At 37.8% G+C, this 8,477-nt stretch overlaps 1 pseudogene; it reads left to right on the plus strand.

Moving 5' to 3' along the window:
- The first annotated feature begins 544 nt into the window (after positions 1 to 544).
- Positions 545 to 8,036, plus strand: LOC115526348 (annotated as a pseudogene).
- The last annotated feature ends 441 nt before the right edge of the window (positions 8,037 to 8,477 follow it).

Consider the following 8,477-nt stretch of genomic DNA (forward strand, 5'->3'; position numbering starts at 1 on the left):
GCAGGAGGTTAAAATACCTAGGAATGAACTTAACCAAGATGGTAAAAGACCTATATATTGAAACTTCTTTAATGAAAGATATTGAAAACACAAGTAAATGGAAAGATATTTATGCTTATGAATTGGAATGATCACTATTTTTAAAACGTCCATACTATCCAAGGTGATTTACAGATTCAGTGTAGTCCCTATCAAAATTACAGTGACATTTTTCAAAACAATAGATAAGTAATTCTAAAATTTGTATAGCAACACACACACACACACACACACACACACACAACCTAAATAGCCAAAGCAATCTTGAGAAAGAACAATACTAGAGGTACCATGGTCCCTGATTTCAAACCATATTACAAAGTTATAGTAATTAAAACAGTATGGTATTGGCATAAAAAAAGACACATAGGTCAACAGAGTAGAATAGAGAGCCTAGAACCAAACCCATGCATATATGGTTAAGTAATTTATGACAAAGGGGCCAAAAATATATCTTGAGAATGGCCAGGATCCCAATTTTGCTCTCCTAGAAACTTTGCTGTTGATGTCACAAGTGCTCCACATTGATGAAGCTGGTGAGTAGACAACAGAATTTGGAAAATGGGCACTGCCAATATCTACATGCTCTGGAAGCCACTAGTCTGCTGGTACCACAGCAGAGAGGTGGCATCAACCTCCACTTCCATCAGAACTCATGCTTTCTGATGGGTACAACCCAATTCACATTAAGGGACTAGAGAAAAATACAGATTTTTAGCTTAACCACTCTGAACAGGAGAGTAAAATGGAGATTGAAAAAGCCTTTGCAATCATAAAAGACTAAGAAGTTGCTGAAGAAGGAATACGAATAGTACATTTTTATGAGAGAAAAAAAGTTTAATTTTAATTCTCAGTAAAGAAATATAAATTAAAACCAAAATGAATGTGCTGACAGCTCAGAGCTTGGAGCCTGCTTCAGATTCTGTGTCTCCCTCTCTGTCTGCCCCTTCACCGCTCACGCTCTGTCTCTCTGTCTCAAAAATAAATAAACATTTGGGGTGGCTCACTCAGTTAATTGTCTGACTTTAGCTCAGGTCATGATCTCACAGTTTGTGAGTTCGAGCCCCACGTTGTTGACAACTTGGAGCCTGGAGCCTGCTTTGGATTCTGTGTCTCCCTCTCTCTCTCTGCCCCTACCCCACTTGTGCTCTGTCCCTCTCTGTTGCTCAAAAATGAATAAATGTAAATAACATAAACAAACAAACATTAACAAAAACAAAATATTTTTCTTCTAATATTTTAGTGATGAGCTCTGAGAAGACTCCAGTGGGATGAAAATTCCCATGCAGCACAAAAGAAGTGCAAATAGATTCAACATATTGGATAGCAATTTGGCAGTAGGGTGTCTAGAGCCTTAGAAATGACCCCATCCTTTAGTAATACAGTAATCTGCTTCTTGGAATCTAGCTTAGGAAATAACATGTCTCCAATTTATGATCTAGAATATCGGTAACAGAAAAAATAGGCAGCTATTTTTTGTAAGTGTGAAACATAAGAAAATAACTAGTGCCCAAAAGTGAACAGTTAAATAAGTTATATTACTTCTGAATGATTGGTTACAATAAAGCTTTGTAATGACATTGGAAAATGTTCAGGCTAAGTGAAATGAAGTAGGACACAAAAATATTTATAAAATATGGGCCTATTTACACTATTGACAAAGAAAGAAAAAAAGGACATGATTGTCTACTTCTGTTCTCTAACATTTTTATTGACTTTTCATAAATGTCAGCATGAAAAATATAGCATTTTTTTAACTCACCAATATTCCTACCATTGTTCATAGTGTAGCGTTTTATTTATTTATTTAACCATTGATAGTATAATAGATTGGGGAAAAGGAGAGCTTTGTGGACCAATAAAATCTTTAATTGGATTTAAACCAAAGCATTTATTTAATAGGAGATATGAACAGAAACATGAGAAAAGCTAATTCATAATCAGCATAGACCATACTAATTCTCTTCTTTGTTCTCAGACATTGGTGTTTGCAAATCCTACAAGTTACCATCATAGTAAATTGTTACTTGCCTTTTCAAGAAATCACTAGGTGCCATGAACATTTTAGAGAAGCTGTATGATTTTAGTATTTTAATTTTATTTATGAACTTTTCTAGACAGACTAGAGAGGCTTTTCTTTCTCCCCGCCCCAGCTTTATTGAGGTATAATTGATAAATAGAATTATACGATATATTTAAAGTGTACAGTGTGATGATATGACTTGAAACAGTGAAAGGATTCCCACTCACCCCTCAAGTTAACATGTGTTCACCTATTTACAGTTTTTATTTATTTATTTTTTGTGAGGAAATTGAAGTTCTGCTTAGACTTTTCTAGGAATTCTAGCTACTTTTGTAGATCTTTTTTTTTTTTTTTCTTCAAATAGGATACTGGCAAAGTTAGACATGGTGGTAGTAAGAAAAAGAGAAATCACAGAGTCTGAGTGATTTTTCAAAATTACAGTTAGGGTAGGTGGTGTGACTTTCGCCTGTGTCATTCCTGGTACCTTAACTTTGATCTCTTTCTCGAAAAAAGAGAAAATAAAGACACACAGGTCCAAGAATTCAGGAGGACTTCAACTTCCTGAATGCCAGAAAGAATGGTGATTTAGTGACTCCGGTATCAGTGGACTCCATTTGACCAATAGGAGATTCTGATTTGTTGGAGACGGGCATGCTGTATCTGTGTGAACCAGCATCAGAAAATTTATTTTGTCTAACAACATATTTTCATTTATTTTATGGATAAGAGCAGTCATCTCAGAATATATCTTAGTGGTATTGGAAATGTATTTTGTATCTTTGGGTTCTGACTGGCTGAAATGAGCTGGTTTACCCAAAGTGGCCCCATCACACATCAGGGTGGGTAGGAAGATTTCCCCCTCGTAGTGTGAGTTCTATAACCTCTGCCACAGATTCCTTTGGGGAGTGATAGATACTGGAAACTACGCATAAGAACCAAAGGACAAGCCTATGTTTTTTTAGCAGTGAAATGCAGTGTCACAAGTGGGAATCAGGGCTATAGGTTCTTAGTAGGTCTTTAAAGTGAGTTCTAATGCTGTCCTATGATGAACTCGATAAGCAGACTCAGGGCAAGGGGAGCATGATGGCAGTATCAGTAATTGTAAATATAAGGTCTTGGAGACACTGTTTCCTTTACAAAGAGGTTTAGAATAAAAAAAAAATAGTAGATACTGAGTTTGCAAATGTGTTTTGTCGTGGGGCACATACCTCCGAGGTGTCTCTTGTATTTCTGCACAATTATTTTATCAAGAGGCATTGATAGTTCTGCTCCAAACTATCTTTTCAAAGATGTTTTTATAGCTAACAGCTTTCAAAGACAGAGACAGTATCTCCCTTTGGTGCAGAGGACAGATTTGTTACCTGAAGGGCATGATAAAGATAATGTCTCCCTTTGGAGACAGGTTTGCTAGAAGCTTCCAGAGATCTAGATTTCATAAACTCTGGGTCCCTGGTCCTAAACCGCATCTTCTGCCCTACCCCTGTGGGACTTGGGGGCAAGGAGACCAATGTGAATACGAGGCTCTTGCTGCTGGGTCAAGAGTAATAAATACCTTTGCCTTTGACAACACCTGTGAAGCTGTGGCAAGCTGACTGGTTACCTTACATGTAGAGCAAAATTTTAGTCTCAGAAATTTATAGCTTTTAATTTGTGAAGATTGTTTTCTGATTGCAAAAACAGTGTTTTTTTTGTGCAAGGAATTTGAAGTAGAAAAGGTATGTAAGAAGAAAAAAAAATACATAATCTCCTTACCTAGGGAAGGATAATATTTCGCTTTTAGCACAAATTTTAATATTTATCTATATGTACGTATAAGTAATATTATATATACTTGTGATTAGCATAAATTGTATTTTGCCTACTGCTTTTGTCTCCTAAAATTAGGTTGGATATTTCTATGTCATTAAGTTTTTAAACATGATTTTGAATATCTGCTTAATATTCTCTTTTATTATAACTAAACTATTATTTACCCAGTCATTCTCTTTTTGAATATTTAGGTAATTTAGAGCTTTTAGTTATTAAAAATAATAATTCTACAATGAACATCTTTTCATACTCATAGTGTGCTTCTCTTCTTTACATGTAAAAAAAAAAAATCCAGGGCTCCTGGATGGTTCAGTCAGTTAAGCATCTGACTTTTGATTTTGGCTCAGGTAATGATCTCACAGTCAGTCATGAGATGGAGCCCTGTGTCAGGCTCTGTGCTGACAGTGCAGAGCCTGGTTGGGATTCTCTCCCCTCTCTCTGTGCCCCCCAGCTCATGTGTGCACTCTCTCTCTTTCTTTCTCTCTCTCTCAAAATAGATAAGTAAACACTTTTTTTTTTTAATTGGCAAGATAAAACTGCTAGGTCTCAGCAATTTTTCATTTAGTGTTTTTTTCATGTGTGCTTTGGTTCTCTCCGAGCTGAGCCAGAAGTTCTACATAATCAGAATGTGCACAGGAGGTGGTTTCTCTCATCCTTAACCTTATTAGACTCTTAACTGGGTAAATGGACTTTGTCTTTTACTTCTTTCTCATGCTTTCTTCCAGAAGTTTTGATCTGTTTCATAGATTCCACTGAAGTTATACTTTTTACTTTTCAGTTACTGAGTCACACATCAGGGCATGTGACTCCAATTTCTCTCCATTTCTCTGGCCTCTTCAGCAGATTTCACTTCATCCTTTCAAAATAAAAACACATGGATACAGGGTAGTAGATTTACTTCAGAGTTCTGTCAAAATCTATCTTTAGTTCTTGAGTTAGTGCTTAACATTATTAAATAGCTGTCATTAATAGGTTGATTGTAGCAGATTTTTCTCCTCATGGCTTTGGAAAGGGTAAGTGGCTTCTTATTCTAGAATTAGTGTCATAATGAATGTACTTTACCAAGTCAAATATTCATTCTAGATAATACCATCTTCAGGAAAAAAAAAACTACCTGGAAAGTACTCTCACTTTGTATACCTGTCTGATGTCTGCCACATTCTTCAAAGTACTTCTGTTCCTTCTCTAAGAGAGTTGAGTTGTTATTTTACTAACTGGTGGTACAATATAATGGCTTAGGTATATACCCTAGAGGTAAAGTTTAGGCTCTAGTGGACAGGATCTAATTGTATAGTTGTATCAGATTCAAAACAATGGTCCCTTTGCCTCCTCCCAAACCAGTATGAAGGACTATAGGGTCATGTGGCTGACATCTCTGGGGGTAGCACACTGCTGTTCCATCAGCCACTTACACATAAAGTTTAAAGTAGATTTCCCTCTCTAACAAGGGATGAGCAGAAAGACAAAGCACCTATTCAGCTTTGCATTTGCATGCTCATAGCTGAAAGGAATATAAATGAAGCAAATAATTCAACGACCACAAAAAGAAGTGAATAAAACTCTTCTCCTGACACCAAAATCATTGTAAAAAAAACCCAGCCTTCTGAAATTTCTGTTTGTAGCTTTGTTAAGAGAGTCTGGGTCCTTTTTCAGGATTCTGGCTCAGGGAAGATAAATAGCAGAATCAAACAATCAAACAAGATAAATAAATAAAAATAAACAAATGAAAAACTCCTGAGTAAATCATGAGGCTCCAGATTGGGTAAAGCCTTTTTCTCCCAAAGGAATCTTTACTTCCAACATACACTTTACAAATAGAATTTTAAGATTTCTGGCCATTAAAATATAAGGAGCGATGATATTTCATTTTTTTATCCCAACACTCGAAAGACTCTTGCATGTACCAGATTAATGAATAAATGTGAGTTCTGAACCAAGGAATGATGAATGGATGATGGCTGTGTTTTCTTATGAAGATGCAAAATGTGGATGCATATGTCAAAACAAACATTACACTGGGCAAAGTTAAATTGGCAAGGAAGGCTTTATTCAAGAATATTGCAATAGTGGAAAGAGGCCAGAACTCAGTCTGGCTCAGTTCCATTGAAACAAAAGTTGCAAGGTTGTGTTCACTCTCTCTCTCTCTCTCTCTCTCTCTCTCTCTCTCTCTGTTTTTAGCACTAAGGTGAGCTAGTACAGATAGAGGAGGTTGACTAATGGAATGTGTCCACCACATTGAATTTTTCCTGAGTTTGCAAATGATTTTCTGTGTGAGTAGCCTTGCTAACTGGCACCCACTGAACCTAGTCTCCTGCTTTCTTAACAGAGATGTGTGATACAGGCTCTAATTTTTCTTGGTGATTACAGGAATTGCTTCCAGATACTTGACAATCTTGGGTCATAAAACTGGCAAGATGATTTAAAAAAAAAGATTTGCGTATATCTCAAAGGGACAGGGAAATAATTCACAGTTATCAGTTTTCCAAAATAAATGCTCTACAAAAAGGGAAGTTCCTTTGGTCAGGAAGAAGCCTTGAGTTTAGTCAAACTGAGGAGAATGTTAAAAGCCACTTTGTCACATGCATCTTCTTAATTTGATAGAAATTGATTATGAGGGAAAAATTTCTTCCTGTCCAAATGTATGAGAACTGGTAACTATTTTTGTTATATGAGTATCCTGGGTGGGTCAAATATGAGAATTTCATTACATGCATTCAGTGAGAAATAAAATACAGCTCTTACTTTGTCACAGTGGGTTTGCTGGCAGAACACAGGTGTCATGAAAACCACTTGTAAACCTACACCAAAACGGGAAGGGAAAGGAATCATATCAACATCATTGTCATTAGACATGGAGACTTGGGCAAGTCTACCACTACTGGTCATCTGATCTATAAATGTGGTGGGCTTGACAAACTATCCAAAAATTCAAGAAGGAGGCTGCTGAGGTAAGAAAGGGCTCCTTCAAGCTTGCCTGTGTCTTGGATAAACTGAAAGCTGAATGCAGTATCACCACTGATAGCTCTCTGTGGAAATTCAAGACCGGCAAGTGTTTTGTGACCATCACCGATGCCCCAAGACACAGACACTTTCTATCCAAAATGTGATTACAGGCACCTCTAGGCTGGCTGTGCTGTCCTGATTGTTGCTGCTGGTGTTCGTGAATTTTCAGCCAGTATCTCCAAGAATGGGCAGACCCATGAGCATGCCCTTCTGGCTTACACACTCCGTGTGCAACAACTCATTGTTGGTGTTAACCAAATGGATTGCAGTGAGCCACTCTACTGCCAGAAAATATACAAGGAATTCATTAAGGAAGTCGGCAGCTACGTTAAGAAAATTGGTTACAACCGTCACACAGTAGTATTTGTGCCAGTTTCTGGTTGGAATGGTGACAACATGCTGGAGCTAAGTGCTAACATGCTTTGGTCCAAGGGATAGAAAGTCACCTGTAAGGATGGCAGTGCTAGTGGAACCATGCTGCTTGAAGCTTTGAATTGCATTCTGTCACCAACTCATCCAACTGACAAGCCCTTGTGTCTGCCCCTCCAGGACATCTGCAAAATTGCATTGATATTGTCCCTGTGGGCTGAGTGGACACCGGTGTTCTTAAACCTAGAATGGTGGCCACCTTTATTACAACTGAAGTAAAGTCTGTTGAAAGTAACCATGGAGCTTTGAGTGAGGCTCTTTTGGGGACAGTGTGTGCTTCAGTGTCAAGAATGTATCTGTCGAAGATGTTTATTGTGGCATTATAGCTGGTGACAGCAAAAATGACCCACCAATGAAGCGGCTGGCTTCATGGCTCAGGTGATTGTCCTGAACTGTCCGGGCCAAATCAGTGCTGGATATGCACCTGTGCCGGGTTGTCCTGCAGCTCACAAATCTTGCATGTTTGCTGAGCTGAAGGAGAAGATTGATCCTCGTTTTTGGAATAAACTGGAAGATGGCCCCAAGTTCTTGAAATCTGGTGATGATGCCATCTTTGATATGGTTCCTGGCAAGCCTATGCATGTTGAGAGCTTCTCTACCTGTCTCCTCTGGGCTGTTTTACTGTTTGTGACATGAGATAGTCACTGTGGGTGTCATCAAAGCAGTGGACAACAAGGCAGCTGGAGCTGGCAAGGGCACCAAGCCTGCCTAGAGAGCTCAGAAGGTTAGATGAATGTTGTCTCCAATATCTGCTACCCCAGGCTTAATCAATGGAGGGAGAAAGGTCTCAGAACTGTTTGTGTCAATTAGCCATTTAAGTTTAAAGTAAAAGACTGTGAACGATCACAATATGTTATAGAGCCTTCAGAAGGAAAGGAGAAGGTTCTGTGGACCATTTGTGTGTGTGTGTGTGTGTGTGTGTGTGTGTGTGTGTGTGGTCATTTTAAGTTATTAGTTTTTAAAATCAGTACCTTTTAATAGAAACAACTTGACCAAAATTCTTGGTCAAGACAGAATCTTGAGACCCATTAAAACAAAAGTTGAATGATAAAAAAAAGACAACTATTAAATAACAAATCACTTATGTGTTATTTAATAGAAAAAGAAGCTTAGTGCATGTGGTATTTCTCTGTCTTTAATCAGCTGGTATTAAATACTAATCCCTTAATCTTTG

This window comes from Lynx canadensis, chromosome D1, assembly GCF_007474595.2.
Source record: "Lynx canadensis isolate LIC74 chromosome D1, mLynCan4.pri.v2, whole genome shotgun sequence".
In the NCBI taxonomy this organism is placed as follows: Eukaryota; Metazoa; Chordata; class Mammalia; order Carnivora; family Felidae; genus Lynx; species Lynx canadensis.